At 35.0% G+C, this 19005-nt stretch overlaps 1 protein-coding gene across 1 annotated transcript in view; it reads left to right on the top strand.

The window, feature by feature from the left end:
- The first annotated feature begins 1761 nt into the window (after positions 1–1761).
- Positions 1762–19005, top strand: part of LOC118430682 (homeobox-containing protein 1-like) — a 67620-nt gene continuing 50376 nt past the window's right edge. The window contains exon 1 of the mRNA XM_035841674.1: positions 1762–2473. The gene's annotated coding sequence lies outside the window, so the exon portion shown is untranslated. The remainder of the gene's footprint in view (positions 2474–19005) is intronic.

Genomic DNA, 19005 nt, shown 5'->3' with positions numbered 1-19005 from the left:
CTACACATGTTTATTTGTAATCCCTGTTTCTTTATATTTACCACCAGTTCTTTTATATTTTACAAATAGAACATTGGTTCTGTTCTGTATATTCGATGGAATTAAATTCGTAAATTCTACTATACAATTCTTTTGTAACTTGCATGCCGTACCCTTATTTTGTAGTTTTATGTTGTCCATTTGTTTTCTTTAAACATTTTGCTCTATTCTAGTTTTTTGTAGTTCTCGTATCACTTTTCTTTAAATATTCCTTTAGAGAAAATTGTTGTCTTTTATATCCTGCCTGTGGTGCTTTTTTCGTTTTGTAAGTTCTGTTTGAGTAAATTTGATACTTCTTCCATCCTTCCAATTATATCTTGTAGTACACTCATTTTCTATATTCTATCAGATTAGATGTAATTATTTTAAACTTTTGTTTGGTACCTTGCTTGTGGAAGATATTTTTTGCTTTGTATTTTTCATTAGATAAAGATGGTAAGTAAACCACACTTCTCTATCATATCTTCAAGGTGGAGCATTTGTTTTGAAAATTCTGCTATTTGTTGTCATATATTCATTCTCTTGGACATAACTGAATACTTCTACCACAATTCTCTTTTATGTCTAATGCTTTTCTTTGAATTTTAGTTCTGCTAAGTTAAGTTATAACTCTTTAAGATTTGTTTCTTTTTATTTTCTCTTAGAGCCAATTTGGTTCGTCTTGAGCATATTTAACTTAAAATCGGTTATTCCTTCATTGTTTATCATTTTACGAACGTCGCTTTCATTTGTTAACGCATTTGTATTCTTTCGTCTATTCTTTTCAATTTGATTGGGGTTTTCCACAAAAGAATTATATCCTACAAGTGCTTCATTTTTACTATTTCGTATACTCTGCAACATTTAAGCTGGTACTTCCACCACACTTGTCTCTCACTTGTTAATGTAAGGTTCAGCTTGGTCTTTCTACCATACTTGTCTTCTATATTTTAACGTCGTGCGTTTTTTATGTTTTGTACGTTATGTTAGATTTAAGATCGTTTTGTTTTGTTATATATATGCTACTAGATTTTTTTATAACATTTACCCGATTTGAATATCTTGTTACAATCAACTTGGTACTTTTACACACTTCCAATGTTATCTTAAACTACTTTTAACGTACACTGTGATGTACACTATGATAATAAATAAGTCTTTCATCGCTATTTATTACAAAGCACGTAACCATCGTAAACTACGACTATTTGGGTCAACAATGACTTTACTCAAAATTTCACAAAACGGACGTGAATCAGTCAGAATTTAATACATGATACTCGGGAAATTGGGATAGTAAAGATGTAAATTGTCGAACCTTCTAGTCGTTCTTACGTTCAAGGATTTGGTTGTTTGCCATAATGATTTAAAACCTCCCTTTCCATCTTTCACAGTTCGCTGCACAGTACAAGGCTCCGCGAGTTAAAAGACGCTCATAGTCTGCTGAACTAACTACAAAGCACGAATCAACACAATAGGTCCCTTAGTCAAGCTTTTCTGTGACGCAGATGTTGACCTTTCTTTAAGCGTTTGTCGCACGGAAAGCCTCCTCCTTGATTTGTCGTCCTACTAATGATGATAGATGAACTGTCATTAAGAAATTATTCAGACTATAATTCTACCCCCAAAGCTCAGTTCGCTCCAAATAAATTGTGATCAGCGGACAAAAGGAAAATGGGAAGGATATATAAGGAAAAGAAGGCACTTGTGAGATAAACGGTTAGTATACATCCCAGATGTAAATGATATGTTACGTTGTCTCAGTGAAAATGTTAAGTGGCTGACCTTAGGTCACGGCCGCGCAGGTTAATTGTCACCTCGCCCCAAAGCTCAGCTCGCTCCAAATGAATTGTGATCAGCGGAAAAAATAAGGAAAAGAAGGCAGTTATGAGATGAACGGTTAGTATACCTACCAGATGTAAATGATATGTTACATTGTCTCAGTGAAAACGTTAAGTGCCTGACCTTAGGTCATGGCCGCGCTGGATAATTGTCACCTCGCCGCCGGCGTCTTTCAAAGTGACCTGTGGATCATATGGGATGGGGGAGGTTTCTTTGTGATCATGGTGAGGCACCGAGCTGTTCGCATGGATGGATCAACACAATGACCCTGTGTCCTAGCCTTTACATTTACAAAGTTTCGCCTAAAATAATGGCAGGATTAAACTTACTGCTGTAGTGTTATTTGGGAGTTAATGCTCATAACCATCTTTTTTTTTTAAGTGTATAAATATACAGCAATTTCGCAGCTTAAGTCTTAGAAACTAGCCATCAGATTATGACTTTAGATCAGATAACTGGGCGTGGCGTAACTTCATAATTACACTCATCAGAAAGAAGCGTCACAGAAAAGTACAAGGCCACCAACCGTCACACTACACTAGTTACTCTGTCGTTCACCACGGAGCACACTGCTTCGAACTGCTTAAATGTATGGAATACCCTTGTTTTTAAGGTGGGTTCTTCTCATTATTTCTTTACAGCTTAATTGCAAAAAAACACGGGTCACCAAAATAGCTTTTTTTTAAATGTACGTTCTAAAAGTAAGATGGTGCTGTGATCCATTCACTCCATTAACAGGTTTCCTGTGTTTTACATCGTCAATTTACAACGATGAACTCTGAAGCAACGTCCTACTTTGAACATCGATTTAGTACGCTAAACTAAGTTAACCATGTATAGCAGTACTGCCATACTAACTTACCATGGCGTGCTAATTGTGAATGATATATACTGGTACAGAAAAAAAATAAGTATAGGTTATATTAGGTTCTTTTTAAAAACGGTCTCTTTGGCAGCCCCCTCCTTTTTCGGCTTACAACGGTGAACTGAAATTAAACATCGCATTTATATGTCGATTTACGCCGCTGAGCAAGCTTAAGTTCAAACAATTTTTACCATGTTCAGTCACGGTGACGCGGGGTGACGGGAGGATGTGTGTTACTAGCCTAGCCTAATCACATTACATTCAGATCAAAAGGAAACGGCGGACTTTTAAAAACAAGCTACCATTTATTTTCGTCCCAGACGGCAATTACTTTAAGTACTCTTAAGTCAATCTTTGCGCCTAGTATTGTTTTTATTTAAGGTTATCTTAGGTACTTTAAAAAAGTCATTTTGACAATGCCCGCCGCTGCCAACAGTGGACTAAGATGAAATGTACAAGTAGACAACCACGTTTATTGACAATAAGAAATAGCACGGAGGTGGAGGGAGGGTGGAGGGTGTGTGTTACTAACCTAACCGAATCACATTACATTTAGATTTGAAGGAAACGAAGGACCATCAAAGGTAAGTCATTACTTATTTTCGTTCTAGACCACATTTACTATAAGTCATCACTAGTTTATCACTACGGATAGTGTTGCTTTTCCGTTAAGGTTTTCTTAGGTACTTAAAAACAATCCTTTTCTTTTGTCAAAAGTGAACTGATATGAATTGTACAAGTATTCTACCACGTTCTGTTACAATGATAAATAGCATGGTTGGAGGGTGAGTGTTACTTACCTAACCTAGCTAATCACATTGTTACCATCAAAGGCAAACTTTTATTCATTATTGTCCCAAAGCAAATTTGCTATCAGTTATGAAATATTTTTCCCAAAGGCTAGAATTGTTGTTTTCCGTTTAGGTTATCTTAGTTACTTTAAAAAAAAGTCTTTTTGGCAGTCCCTTCCTTTGTCAACTTAAAACAGTGAACTTAAATGAAACAGGGCACTGCTTAATAGATTTAAGATGATCATGATAATCTAATTCTAACTATGATCACATTGCATCTATATTTGAATTACATAACATTTAGATGTAAAAGAAACGGTGAACTTTCAAAGACAAGATATCATTTCTTTTGGTCCAAGACCACATTTACTACATTGCCTCACTTGCTAATCCCTATGGCTACTGTTGTTTTCCGGTTAAGGTTATATTAGATACTTAAGAAACTGTCTTGATGGCAGTCCTCTCTTTTATTTAATAAGAACAGTGGATTAAGATGAAATGTAAAAATATACAACCACGTTAATATAATAATACTAACCTAATTACATTACAATTAGCTTCGATGCAAACGGCGAACCATTAAAGGTAAGCTTTTATTCATTTTCTTCCCAAAGCACATTGATCTTATTTTGAGAATTGGATATTTACCTTAAATCCTAATAGGTCTAATATCCCGATGAATATTACTGTTTTCATAGGTTTTAAAAGATAGGCACCTAACCCTTTTATATATTTTTTGTATTTGTATTCAATAGATCATCTTTGGAAGTAAAAATTATTAATTCAGCACAACTGCAAAAGTCGTATCTTTCATTTATACTTGTTTAGTGAGTTGATTTCAATCACACGGAGTTTTTTTTCATTTAAAAAATGAAAGTAAGTAAATCAAAATCAATGGGCTGCTTAGATATTTCAATTTGTGTCATATGAGATTTGAAAAATAATAGATTAGAATTTTGCAAATGAGACTCTAGCTTTTGATGTACATTCCAAAGTCACGGTTTTGAATACTATTTGATGTAAAATGAGCAGGTAAGGCTAAAGAACATAACTTTAAATAAAAGACAAATATGGAAGTGGCCATTAATTAATCATTATACATTAGTGGTAGCAAGGGCGATAAAACTGATTATGTGTACACGGTATATGAGAGGTAAATAGTGGCCGTTGGACCTTTTAAATCTATAAAGGCTCAAACAGAAAAGAAATACTACAGTTTTAATCCTACAATCTAGCCAAACAGGTCAACAACTACTAAATCTAACAGTCCATAGGCTGTTTATGTTTGACCAAACATGTAATGTTTGTAACTCAATGTAATAATGCAATTAATACCAAATAATGTATACATTGGAAACATTTACATACTTTTTTTGTGTGGAAATACTCAAGCATTAACGCTTGACACCTAACTTTGGGCAGAATTTTTTACCCTTTTAACCATAATCTGGATCAAGAACAGATAATCTGTGCCAGTGTGACCAATACAGACTGTCCATAATTTACAAAGAACCACAGACATTCCGTATAGTTGCTTGTCGAGGCAAATTCCCTTTAAAGTCTTAAATGCGTTTTTAGTTTCATTACAGTTTAGAAGGAAAAATGGGACCAAGGCACATCGTCAGAAATGTAATGAATGATTAATAACGTCTGTAAAACAAGGCAGACCGTACATAGTGCAGGATATCATATTTACTGTGTAATCTATCGTAGGTAATATAGTCGTAGTCATTTGCATTTTCTATTTACATTTTTTTACTTTGAAAGATTTATTTAAAAATATCATGTTTGGGCTTGTAGTGCGACAAATTCATTACTATTTAGGGTTTACGTGTCCAATACAAATCTTGCAAAGCTAGATATTTCACCGGTCTAAAGGCCCTCTAGCGGGGTTTCTTTGTAGTACAGTGGAACTTTGAGGTGTAGCTTCTTGGTACACACTAGTATTGCTTTTTTGAGAAGCGAAATTTTGGGATAATGTTTACATTTGTGAGCCTTCGTGAATTTGTGTATTGTATTAACATAAGTTTGGTAAAGGCAGTTGTTTTAATTATTGTTCTATACTATATTCATTGCATTGACTTAACAATTTTCAATGTAAGAGTGTATTTATTTCCAATGTCAACAGTTTCCTTCCTTTTATAGTGACCATGAGAACACCCCTTACATAGTTTCCTAATATGGGCGTTGCCTGTCTTTAAAGCATCATTCTCTTTTAAGAGGTGAGAACAGTTTTTATTCCGCAAAGATTTTCTGACATCATGTATTCACTTTGCCTGTCAGTAAAGCTTAATTTGTTCTTCTCAGGCAAGAAGAGCCTTTTTTTACGCAAAGACGTCAGATTTTGCGAAAATGTTTTTCTCTCGAAACCTTTGTGTTTGTAAAAGCTGTGTCTGAAAGAAATAAGGTTTGGAAGAAATTCTCTATTTTTTCTCGGAACCTGTATGTTTATAAAAGACATGTTTGTAAGATTAAAATTCTAATATTTGGATAAAAACCTCTTTTTTTCGTGGAACCTGTGTGTTTGTAATAGCTGTGTCTGTAATATGTAAAGATTAGGTTTTGGAAAAAATCCTCCTTCTTTTCTCTCAGAACCTGTGTGTTTATAGAAGCCGTGTCTGTAAGATGTTAAGTGTAAGGTTTGTAAAAATCCCTCCGTTTTTTTTCTCTCGGAACCTGTGTGTTTATAAAAGACGTGGCTGTAGATGTAAATGTTAGGTTTGGAGAAATCCTCCTTTTTTTCTGGGAACCTGTGTCTTTTTAATGGCCGTGTCTGTAAAATGTTAGGTGCAAGGTTGGAAGAAAATCTTCCTTTTTTTCCGGAACCTTACATTTTTGATAGCCATAACTGTAAGATGTGAAGTATAACGTTAGGAGAATATCCCTTTTTTTTACGCAAACCCGTGTGTTTGTAATAGCTGTGTCTGTAGGATGTGAAATGTTAGGTTACGAGAAATCCTCTTTTTTTTTCTTGGAACATGTGTGTTTCAAATATCCGTGTCTGTAAGATGTTGTAAAAGGTTTGGAAAAAAATCTTCCTTTATTCTCTCGGAACCTGTGTGTTTGGAAAAACCGTGTCTGTAAGATGTAGAATGTAAGGTTTGGACAAAATTCCCCGTTTTTTTTCTCTGAAACTAAGTGTTTCTAATAGACGTATCTGTAACATGCCAAGTGTAAGTTTTGGAGAAAATCCTCCTTTTTAAAAAAAAAATCTAAACCTGTGTGTTTGTAAAAGCCGTGTCAGAAGATGTAAAATTCAAGGTTTGGAGAAAATTCCCTCTTTTTCTCTTGATACCTTTGTGTTTTTTATAGCTGTGTGTGCAAGATTTGAACTGCAAGGTTTCGAGAAAATACTATGTTTTTTCCTTAGAACCTGTGTGTTAATTAATGAAAGATTTTTAATATTCGCGTTTGTATTTTGAAAAAAAAAAACTCCTTTTTTTTCTCGGAACCGTTCTTTGTGATAGCCGTGTATGTAAGATTGAAAATGTTAGATTTGGAGAAAATGATCTTTTTTTCTCGGAGTCTGTGTGTTTGTACAAGCATTGTCTCTAGAATATAAAATGTATGGTTTGGAGAAAACCTTTTTTTTTCCTCGGAACATGGGTCTTTGTAATAGTCGTGTCTGTAAGATGGAAAATATAAGGTTTGAAAAAAATGTCCTTTTTTCTCGTAACCTGAGTGTTTGTTATAGCCGGTTTTGTAACATGTAAAGTGCAAGATTTAAAAAAAAAAACCTCTCTCGAAACATGTATGATTGTAAAAGTAGTGACTGTAAATTTTGAAATGTAAGGTTTGAAGAAGATCCCCTTTTCTCTCAATACCTGTGTATTTGTGATAGCCGTGTCAGTAAGATTTAAACTACAAGGTTTTGGGAAAATCCTTTCTTTTACTCTGAACCTGTGTGTTTGTAATATCCATGTCTGTAAGATGCAATTGTAAGATTTGGAAAAAAAACTCCTTTTCTTCTCTTAACCTAGGTCTTTATAATAGCCGTGTCCGTAAGATGTAAAATGCAGGGTTTGGAGAAAATCATTTTTTTTAGACCCTGTGTGTTTGTTATTGCCGTGTCTGTAAGATAGAAAGTGTAGGGAGTGTAGAAAAGCTTCCATTTCTTTCTACTCCTAACCTGTGTGTTGGTAAGGTATTAGTCTGTTAGATGTGAAATGAAGAGTTTGTAGAAAGTCCTCTTATTCTCGAAAAGTGTGTTTTTGTATTAGTCTTGTCTGTAAGATTAAAAATGTAAGGTACAGATCATCTTTTTTCTCGGTTTTCTTTTGTGTTTGCAATAGCCGTGTCTGTAATATGCAATTGTAAGATTTGGAAAATATCCTCCCTTTTTTCAGAAGGTGGGTCTTCGTAATAGCCGTGTCTGTGTAATATGTAAAATGCAGGGTTTGGAAAAGATGTAATTTTTTCTCTGAAGATGTGTGTTTCTAATAGATATGTCTGTAACATGTAAAGTGTAAGGTTTGGAGAAAATTCCCCTCTTATTTACTCTGAACCTGTGTGTCTTGTAATATCCATGTATGTAAGATGTAAAATGTAAGATTTGGAGAAAATTTTACTTTTTTCTCGAAACCTGACCAAGCCGTGTCAGTAAGATGTAAAGCGTAAGGTTTGAAAAAATCATCTTTTTTTTTTCTCTTGGAACCTATGTGTTTGTAACAGCCGTGTCTGTAAGATGTAAGTTTAAGGTTTGAAAAAACAAACATTTTTTTTTTGTATCTCGGAACCTATGTGTTTGTAATAGCCGTGTCTTTAATTTGCTAAGTGCAACATTTGGAAAAAAATTCGCCGTTTTTTCTCTCTCGATACTTGTGTGTTTGTTATAGCAGTGTCTGAAGGCTTTAAACTGCAAGGTTTTGAGAAAATCTGAACCTGTGTGTTTGTAATAGCCGTGTCTGTACAATGTTAAGAGCAATGTTTTTAAAAATTCTCCTTTTTTTTTCCGGAACCTGTATGATTGTTTTTTGAAAATATGTTTGTAAAATATGTCTACAAAATATGAAATGTAAGGATTACAGAACATCCTTTTTTCTCAGAACCTCTGTGTTTGTAATAGTCGTGTCTGTAAGATGAAGCGTGAAAGGTTTGGAAAAAATTCGCTATTTTTTTTTCTTTTACTCTGAACCAGTGTTTTTGTAATATCCGTGTCTGTAAGATGTAAGTTGTTAGATTTGGAAAAAATCCTCCCTTTTTTTCGGAACTTGGGTCTTTGGAATAGTCGTGTCTGTAAGATGTAAAATGCAGGGTTTGGAGAAAATCTCATTTTTTTTCTCCAAACCTGTGTATTTGTAATGGCCTTGTCTGTAAGATATGAAGTGCAAGGTTTAAAGAAAATCGTTTTTTTTTCTCGTAACCTGTGTGTTTGTAATGGTTGTTTTTATGTAAGTACACATTACTTCCGGTAACGTACGAAGAATTTGTTTAAGAGGGTCCTATGTACCAAGGCCTATATACCCAGCGCATGATGACGTTATAGGAAGGAAATTGACATCCTGGCAATAAAGTTAAGGGTTTAGAAATTGTGATAAAAAATGCTGTCCAGAATAACGTCCTGGATCTCTCTAGAAGAAGGTAAATGGGGGCCATGGCATGGATATTATGAAACATAACGTCAGGAAAACAAACCAGACCGGACATTTGGCAGGATATTATATTTACTGTGTAATCTATCGTAGGAAATATGGTCGTATTCATTTGCATTTTCTATTTAGACTGTAACAAGTCTGGATAGGGTTAAGGCGTAAATTGTAAGGTTTGAAGAAACCCTCTGTTTTGTGTTGGAACATGACATTGTGTGTTTGTAAAAGCCATCACTGTAAGATAGAAAATGTAAGATTTGTAGAATACCCTCTTTTTTTCCCGGAACCTGTTTATCTGTAAAAGCCGTGTCTGTAAGAGGAAAAGTGTAAGGTTTAGAGAAAATCATTTGCTTTCTCTCAGAACCTGTGTGTTTGTAATAGCCTGTCTGTAATATGTAAAGTGCATGGTTCAGAGAAAATTCTGTGTTTTTTTCTCCATGCCTGTGTGTTTGTAAAAGCCATGTTTGTTAAGTTTAAGGTTTGGAAATAAATCCATCTTTTTTTCTTGTAGCCGGTGATTTTGTAAAAGCAGTGTCTGTAAGATGTTAAGTGTAAGGTTTGGATAAAATCCTCTTTTTTTTTTTACTTTGTAACTTGTCTGTTTGTATTATCAGTGTCGGAAAGAAAAAGTGTAAGGTTTGGAAAAAAAATCTTCGTTTTTTTTTTATCTTTGAAGCTGTATGTTTGTAAAAGACGCGTCCATAAGATGTTCTTGCATGGTTCGGAGAAAAATTTCCTTTTTTTTTCTCCAAGCCTATGTGTTTGTAAAAGCGGTGTCTGTAAAGTTTAAGGTTTGGAAAAAATCCTATGCCGTTTATACAATTTTTTTTCTTCTTGTAGCCGGTGTGTCTTTAATAGCCGTGCCTAAGAGATGTAGTGTAATGTTAGAGAAATTCCTCTTTTTTTCTCTCTCAGAAATTGTGTATTTGAAAAATGCCGTGACTTTAATCCTATCCAGACTGGGCTTTTGGGGCATTCCCTGAACTTGAGGGGGGGGGGGGAGATGTCTCACCCCCCCCCCTCGAATTTTAAAACGGCTTACTGTACGACCACCAAATTTGCAGGGAATGTTATGCTCATCGAGTTTTATAATTCCCAATTTTTTTAAAAACTTTATGACGTAATTTTGACGTTACCAATTGATTTTTTTTTCTAAAACGGGGATTTCAGATAATACCTAAATAAAGTTACCAATAAAGGCTTCTTATCAATATTTAAAGACCAACAGGTGTACCCTGGGAAAAGCACTAAGGAAGTACTCCCTACTGTGACCATCCCAGCAGCTAGAGTCGTGAATTGACCCCTATAAATACATAAACTAATAAAATCCCAGACTGTCTACACGCTGGAAACAAAGGCAGGGACAGATTAGCATAAAATACTGGTCAAAAATTCAAATATATGTCTCTACTGGTTTTCAAGGAAACACTATCAAACCCTGCAGAATTATCAAGATAGTTGTAACAAAGTTATATAATCGAGGTCCTAATAACAGCAACTTTCAAATTTTGGGAAACCAACCTTGTGTTCAAATTGAAACTTTCAAGTCTGCTCTGCCGACTTTGTATCAAAAGTGTCTTTTTGTTTCTACACATGATTCCAACTTAAAAATCTTCCTTATAACTGAATTAGCTCTGATATTTATGTGTCTAGAAATATGGCTAATAATGTGGTGTCTGTTTGCAAGTGTACCAACAGGGGCTATGTAGACTGTACATGTAACTGTCTGTTATGTCTCACAGTACCAGTGTAAGACAAGCCAGCATTTTCATTACTTTATTATATTCTGGGTTAGGTAAAGCTTTATTTATAATCATACTTTAATACCTAATGTAGTATCCTAATATCAAAATTGAATTGAAAATAAACTTGTGTTGGTCAGCCGTCTCAGCCAGCCTTCCCAGATGTGCACTCCACCACAGTCAACAGAAGACTGGGCTCTAGTAGTTTACGTTAGCCGAATTTATTGGGTGGTTTTATAGTACGGGGTTGATCTTTAAGTGTTTTAAGACTTCTGTTGTCAGGAAATGACATCAAAATGACGTCAAATAACGTCATACAATGATATCATCTGTAGTTTAGCTATACGCCATTTTGGATTATCAACCTTAAATGTCTTAACCCTCAAGCACCCGACCTTTTTTTGCGACTAAAATGACCGAGTGGGGTCTAACCCTATTCAGACCGGGCTTTTTTGGTCATCCCTGGACCGGGGGGGGGGCTTTTGAGGCCCTCCACTTCTAAGTCCTATAACTCTTGAACGACGTGCCGTAGGGCCACCACATTTTTAGGACATGACGTCGACATAATATCTGACAAGTATAAGACGTTTGACGTTACGTTGACGTAAGATGACGTAATTATGACGTCATCAATTTGATTATATTGGCCAAACCCATGAAAAAAGGGTATTCTCAGAAAACTTCAAGTTATGCTACAAAAATGTAACAACAAGTGCAAATAACAGAATAATAATGTTTGTTACGCTTTGTGTTGCCAATAGCAACATCGATGACGTCAAAATGACGTCATAAAATGACGTCATGCACATCTAAGATACGAGTTGGGCTCCGCCATATTATATCCACCACCTTGAATTTTTAAAAATACTTTTTATGCAACAAATAATCACAAAGGGCAATGGCAAAAGACTAAATTAATTCATTTAGATGTTTTTTGATAAAAAAATACCAGGTAGTTACAAATTTTAAGGGATAATTACCCTGTTATTCTTGATCTGGCCATTCGGTCCGCCATCTTGGATTTAGGGCTGATGACGTTTTTAAGACTTCTGTTGTCAGGAAATGACGTCAAAATGACGTCAAATAACGTCATACAATGATATCATCTGTAGTTTAGCTATACGCCATTTTGGATTATCAACCTTAAATGTCTTAACCCTCAAGCACCCGACCTTTTTTTGCGACTAAAATGACCGGGGTCTAACCCTATTCAGACCGGGCTTTTTTGGTTATCCCTGGACCGGGGGGGGGGGGGGGGGGCTTTTGAGGCCCTCCACTTCTAAGTCCTATAACTCTTGAACGACGTGCCGTAGGGCCACCAAATTTTTAGGACATGACGTCAACATAATATCTAACAAGTATTTGACGTTTGACGTTACGTTGACGTAATATGACGTAATTATGACGTCATCAATTTGATTATATTGGCCAAACCCATGAAAAAAGGGTATTCTCAGAAAACTTCAAGTTATGCTACAAAAATGTAACAACAAGTGCAAATAACAGAATAATAATGTTTGTTACGCTTTGTGTTGCCAATAGCAACATCGATGACGTCAAAATGACGTCATAAAATGACGTCATGCACATCTAAGATACGAGTTGGGCTCCGCCATATTATATCCACCACCTTGAATTTTTAAAAATACTTTTTATGCAACAAATAATCACAAAGGGCAATGGAAATAGACTAAATTCATTCATTTAGATGGTTTTTGATGAAAAAATACCAGGTAGTTACAAACTTTAAGGGATAATTAGCCTGTTATTCTTGATCTGGCCATTCGGTCCGCCATCTTGGATTTTGGGCTGATGACGTCATCAAATTAGCATAATTTATGCATATATAATTATGAAAAATATGCTAAATAATATAAGATTATATTTATGTAACAAAATCCCAGTAATATAGCAAATAAATGTGAAAAATACATTGTTAGAACCAAAAATAGTGATTTTTGGCAAAACTGCCTGTCAACAAACGGTTGCCATGGCAACGAGAAAAAATGGAAAATTCGTCAAACTTCGTAGAATTGTTGCCAACAATATTTTAAGACAACTCATTAAATTTTGTGGCTCTAGCGTAAGCCGTTCTGGCGTTATAGGACATCGAAGTTAGCGCGGGCCTCAAAAGCCCCCCCCCCCCCCCCCCCGGTCTGAATAGGGCTAAACGGACCCCAAAATGTTTTGTTCATAAAATCTCAGTACCATTTCTTATCGGCGAACATAATATATACATTTCTTCCCCAATGTAAGAAGAAGACTTTGAGATGTAATGTGTGCTAAATCAAACTCCTTATCATAATTTATGCAAAAGTTAAGAAGGACCAGGTTTCCACTAAACCTATTCCGACCAGTTAGGGGAATTTTGAGGCCGTCAGCAAAATTTATGTCGCATAACTCATGAACGGCTAGAGCTAAAGCTACGAAACTTGGTGATTTATCACAAAATATTGTTTGCAAAAGTTTTTGGTCAATAAAGTAAGTTTATCATTTTTGGGGGTCGCCATGGCAACCATATTCTAACAGGCATATTTTTGCCAAATTTGACAATTTCAATTTAAACAAGGTTTTCTTGGTAAACTACGCCTGTTTTCTGACAACAATTAGATTCTATGAAATTCAATGTAATTTTCATGACTTGAAATTTTTAATTTATGCTAATTCCATGACGTCATTGGTCAAAATCAAAGATGGCCGCCCTGATTAGGTAAATGGCGTCATAATGCCGTCACATTAAATGTTGATGACACAGAAAATTTTGTGAGGATTACGGGTTAAATTCTTATTATCGTCTAAAAGTTAAGTAGTCATACTATTTTGTTTTAAAAACTGCACATTTTTGCTTTCCGTTTGGACCCTAGAGGGACTGAACAAAAACTTTCTTTATAATTTCCAAAAAATTGTACTAATCTTTGCGAAGACTTAGGAGAACGTATAAGACATATTGACTGACAAGGTCACGGAATGATTTTTTCTTCAGATCAAAAATGTTCAAATGGCACTTTAAAATGTACGCCACGGACCCCACTCGGGTGTTGAAGGGTTAAGATACATTTTTTTTAAACATATAACGCTAGAACCCCATGAACATGGATTGAAAACGTTCACATGAATGTTTTCTGTAAGAAAATACCAAGTAGTGATGAAGTCCGAGCGAAAATAAGCTGGTTATAGTTTTCATCAGGATATTGGCGGCCATCCTCAACTAAGATGTGTTAGACATTAAAGATATATGAAAAGGAGTTAAGATTAGCAAGAAAATCTTAAAATCCCATTGTTTCAACCAAAATTAGCGATTTTGTAAAATTTGCCTTTCAGAAACCCGTTACCATGACAAGAAAAATAAGAACTTACTCTATTTTTTTTAAAATTGTTGCCAACAATATTCTAGGAAAAGTACCAAGTTTGATTGTTCTAGCACAAGCCGTTCAGGAGTTATACGACGTCAAAGTTGGCGCAGGCACTTTAAACCGCCCCCCCCCAGTCTTGATAGGGTTAAATTGTAAGGTTTGAGGAAATCCTCTGTTTTTGTGTTGGAACATGTGTGTTTGTAAAAGCCATGACTATAAGATAGAAAATGTAAGATTTGTAGAAAACGCTCTTTTTTCCCCGTAACCTGTTTGTTTGTAAAAGCCGTGTCTGTAAAAGGAAACTTGTAATAAGGTTTACAGAAAATCATTTGTTTTCTCTGAGAATCTGTGTATTTGTAAGAGCCATGTCTGTAATATGTAAAGTGTAAGGATTGGAAAAACCCTCTGATTTTTTCTCGGATTCTGTATGTTTGTAATAGCCGTGTCTGTAAGATGTTAAGTGTAAGGTTTGGAGAAATTCTCCCTTTTTTCTTTCGTAACCTGTGTATTTTTAAAAGCCGTTTCTGTTATACGTAAAGTGAAAGGTTTGAAAAAAAAATCTCCTTTTTCCCGAAATCTGTGTGTTTGTAAAAGCCCTGCCCTTAAGATGTTAAGTGCATGGTTTAGAGAAAATTCTGTGTTTTTTTCTCCATACCTGTGTGTTTGTAAAAGCCATGTCTGTAATATGTAAAGTGTAAGGTTTGGAAAAACCCTCTGATTTTTTCTCGGATTCTGTATGTTTGTAATAGCCGTGTCTGTAAGATGTAAAGTGTAAGGTTTGGAGAAATTTTCCCTTTTATCTTTCGTAACCTGTGTATTTTTAAAAGCCGTTTCTGTTATACGTAAAGTGAAAGGTTTGGAAAAAAATCTCCTTTTTCCCGAAATCTGTGTGTTTGTAAAAGCCCTGCCCTTAAGATGTTAAGTGCATGGTTTAGAGAAAATTCTGTGTTTTTTTCTCCATACCTGTGTGTATGTAAAAGCCATGTCTGTAATATGTAAAGTGTAAGGTTTGGAAAAACCCTCTGATTTTTTCTCGGATTCTGTATGTTTGTAATAGCCGTGTCTGTAAGATGTAAAGTGTAAGGTTTGGAGAAATTTTCCCTTTTATCTTTCGTAACCTGTGTATTTTTAAAAGCCGTTTCTGTTATACGTAAAGTGAAAGGTTTGGAAAAAAATCTCCTTTTTCCCGAAATCTGTGTGTTTGTAAAAGCCCTGCCCTTAAGATGTTAAGTGCATGGTTTAGAGAAAATTCTGTGTTTTTTTCTCCATGCCTGTGTGTATGTAAAAGCCATGTTTGTTTACCCTATCCAGACTTGGGGGGGGGGGTGTAGGGGGTAGGCTAAAAGTGCCTGCGGTAAATTTGACGTCTTATAGCTCCCGAAAGGCTTGCGCTTGAACAACCAAAATTTGTGACTTTTCCTAGAATCTTGTGGGCAACAATTTTACAAAACATTGGTAAGTTTATAATTTTTAGTGTTGCCATGGCAACTGGTTTCTGAAAGGAAAATTTTACAAAAATCACAAATTTTTGTTTAAACAATGGGAATTTAAGATTTTCTTGCTAAACTTAACTTCTTTCATATATCTTTAATGTCTAACACATCTTAGTTGAACATTTATAATGAAATATCCATACATTATGCTAATGAGATGACGTAATAGCTCAAAATCCAAGAGGGTCACCAATATCATGATGAAAAGTATAACCAGCTTATTTTCACTAGGATTTCATCAATACTTGGTAATTTCTTACAGAAAACATTCTTGTGAACGTTTTTAATTCATTTTCATGGGGTTTTAGCGTTATATGTTTGAAAAAAAATGTATCTTAAGACATTTAAGGTTGATAATCCAAGATGGCGGATAGCTAAACTAGAGATGACGTCATTGTATGTCGTCATTTTTAGTCATTTTGACGTCGTTGCATCAGATTATGACTATCGAAGTCTTATAACACTTAAATATTGATAAGAAGTCTTTAATGGTATCTTTTTAAGTGAGATATTTAGATAGTATGGAAATTCCCAGTTTTAGTCAAAAAATCAATTAATGACGTTATAATTACGTCATACTAGGTCACAAAGATATAAAAAATTTATTAGTTATAAAACTCGACGAGCATAACACCCTCTACAAATTTGGTGATCGTACAGTAAGCCGTTTGAAAATACGAAGGGGTAGCACCCCCCCCCCCACACACACACATTACAGGGAATGCCCAAAAACCTAGTCTGGATAGGGTTAAGTGTATTGTTCAGAAAAAATTCAATCTTTTTTTCTTGTACCGGTGATTTTGTAAAAGCCGTGTCTGATGTTAAATGTAAGGTTTGGAAATAATCCTCTTCTTTCAGAACCTGTGTGTTTGTAATAGCCGTATCTGTAAGATGTAAAGTGTAGGTTTGGATAAAATCCTCTTTTCTTTCTCGGAACGTTAGTGTTTCTTATAGCCATGACTGTAATATTAAAAGACTAATATTTGGAAAAAAATCTAACGGAAGCTATTTGTTTGTATTAGCTGTGTCTGTGAAGTGAAGGGTTTGGAAAAAAAAACTCTTACTTTTTTATCGGAATCTGTCTGTTAATATAAATATACAGTAGCCGTGTCTGTGAAATGTAAAAGTTCAAGGTTTGGAGAAAATGCACCGTTTATTTTCACGGAACCTGTGTGCTTGTCAAAGCTGTCTCTGTAATATGTAAATGGTAAGGTTTGAAGAAAATCCTCCATTTATATTTTGGAACCTGTGTGTAGGTAATAGACGTGTCTATAAGAGGTGAAGTGTAAGGTTTGGAAAAAAATCCTGTTTTCTCTCAGAAGCTTTGTGTTTAAAATAGCCTTGTTTGTAAACTTAAAAGTGCTATATTTAAAAAAAAAATCTTGCTTTTTTCCTCGGAACCTGTGTAATTTTTAAAAAGACATGTCTGTAATAAAAACAGTCTTATATTTGGATTAAATCCTCCTTTTTTCGGAACCTGTGTGTTTGTAAAAGCGGCGTCTGTAAGATGTAAGGTGCAAGGTTTGGAGAAAATCCACCTTTTTTTCTCTCAGAAGCTATATGTTTGTAAGAGCCGTGTCTGTAAGATAGAAAATGAAAAGGTTTGGAGACCCCCCCCCCCCTTTTTTCGGAATCTGTGTGTAAAAGCCATGTTTGTAAGAGGTGAAGTGTAAGGTTTGGAGAAAATCGTCTGTTTTCTCTCAGAACCTGTGATTTGTAATAGCCGTGTCTTTAAATTCCAAGAAGTGTAAGCCGTGTCTGTAAGGTTTCAAGTGGAAGGATTGGAGAAAATATCTTAGAATTTGAAAAATGGGTATTCTCAGAAAACGTCAACTTATGCTACAAAAATGTAACAAAAAGTGCAGATAACAGAATAATAATGTTTATTACGACTTGCGTTGCCAATAGCAACATCAATGACGTCAATATGACGTCATAAAATGACGTCATGCAAATCTAAGATACGAGTTGGGCTCCGCCATATTATATCCAGCACCTTGAATTTTTAAAAATACTTTTTTTGCAACAAATAATCACAAAGGGCAATGGAAATAGACTAAATTCATTCATTTAGATGGTTTTTGATAACAAAAATACCAGGTAGTTACACATTTTAAGGGATAATTAGCTTGTTATTATTGATTTGGCCATTCGGTCCGCCATCTTGGATTTTGGGCTGATGACGTCATCAAATTAGCATAATTTGTGCATATATATAATTATGAAAGATACACTGAATAATATAAGATTTTATTTATGTAATAAAATCGCAATAATATAGCAAATAAATGTGAAAAATACATAGTTAGAACCGAAAATAGTGATTTTTGGCAAAACTGCCTGTCAACAAACGGTTGTAATGGCAAAAAGAAAAAAATGGCAAATTTGTCAAACTTCGTAATATTGTTGCCAACAATATTTTAGGAAAAGTCACTAAATTTGGTGGCTCTAGCGTAAGCCGTTCTGGCGTTATAGGACATCGAAGTTAGCGCGGGCCTCAAAAGCCCGCCCCCCCCGGTCTGAATAGGGTTAAGATTGGAGGAAATGCTCTGTTTTTTCTCTCGAAACCTAGAAATTTCTCTTCGTGCCTGTGTGTTTGTAAAAGCCGTGTCTGTAATCTGTTAATTGAGAGGTTTGGAGAAAATCCTATTTTTTTTAATCCAAGTCTGTTTGTTTTTAATAGCCGTGTCTGTAAATATTAATAAGCGTAGTGTATGGAAAAAAAATCTCTGTTATTTTCTCGAAACCTTTGTGTTTGTTATATTCGTGTCGGAAAGATAGAAAATTTAAGGTTTCAGAATCTGTGTGTTTGTATTCGCCACGTCTGAACGATGTAAGGTGCAAGGTTTTAATAAAATCCTCTGTTTTTATCTCCAAACCTGTAAGTTTCCAACAACCATGTTTGTAAGATATAAAAGTGCCTTGTTTTGACAACATACTTTGTTTTGTCTCGAAACATGTGTGTTTGTAAAATCCCTGGCTGTAAGATGTAAAATGTACGGTTTGGAAAAACTTGTCTTTTTTTTTCTTCCGGTACCTGTGTGTTCGTAAAAGCCGTGACTGTAAGATGTGAAGTTTAAGGTTTAGAGAAAATCCTGTTTCTTCTCTTGAAACATGTGTGCTTGTAATAGCCGTGTCATAAAGATAAAAAGTGTAACGTTTTGGGAAAATCCTTCGTTTTTTCGGAACTTTTGTATTTGTAATAGCGGTGACTGTGTGTTTGTAAAGGCCGCGTGTAAAAAATTTAAGAGGCTCTGTAAAAACCAACCATAGGGTGGCCAAACTCACAAAATTGATTTTCCTCAAATTTTGT

This window comes from Branchiostoma floridae, chromosome 1, assembly GCF_000003815.2.
Source record: "Branchiostoma floridae strain S238N-H82 chromosome 1, Bfl_VNyyK, whole genome shotgun sequence".
Classification (NCBI taxonomy): Eukaryota; Metazoa; Chordata; class Leptocardii; order Amphioxiformes; family Branchiostomatidae; genus Branchiostoma; species Branchiostoma floridae.
This window is presented reverse-complemented; position numbering and strand designations above follow the sequence as displayed.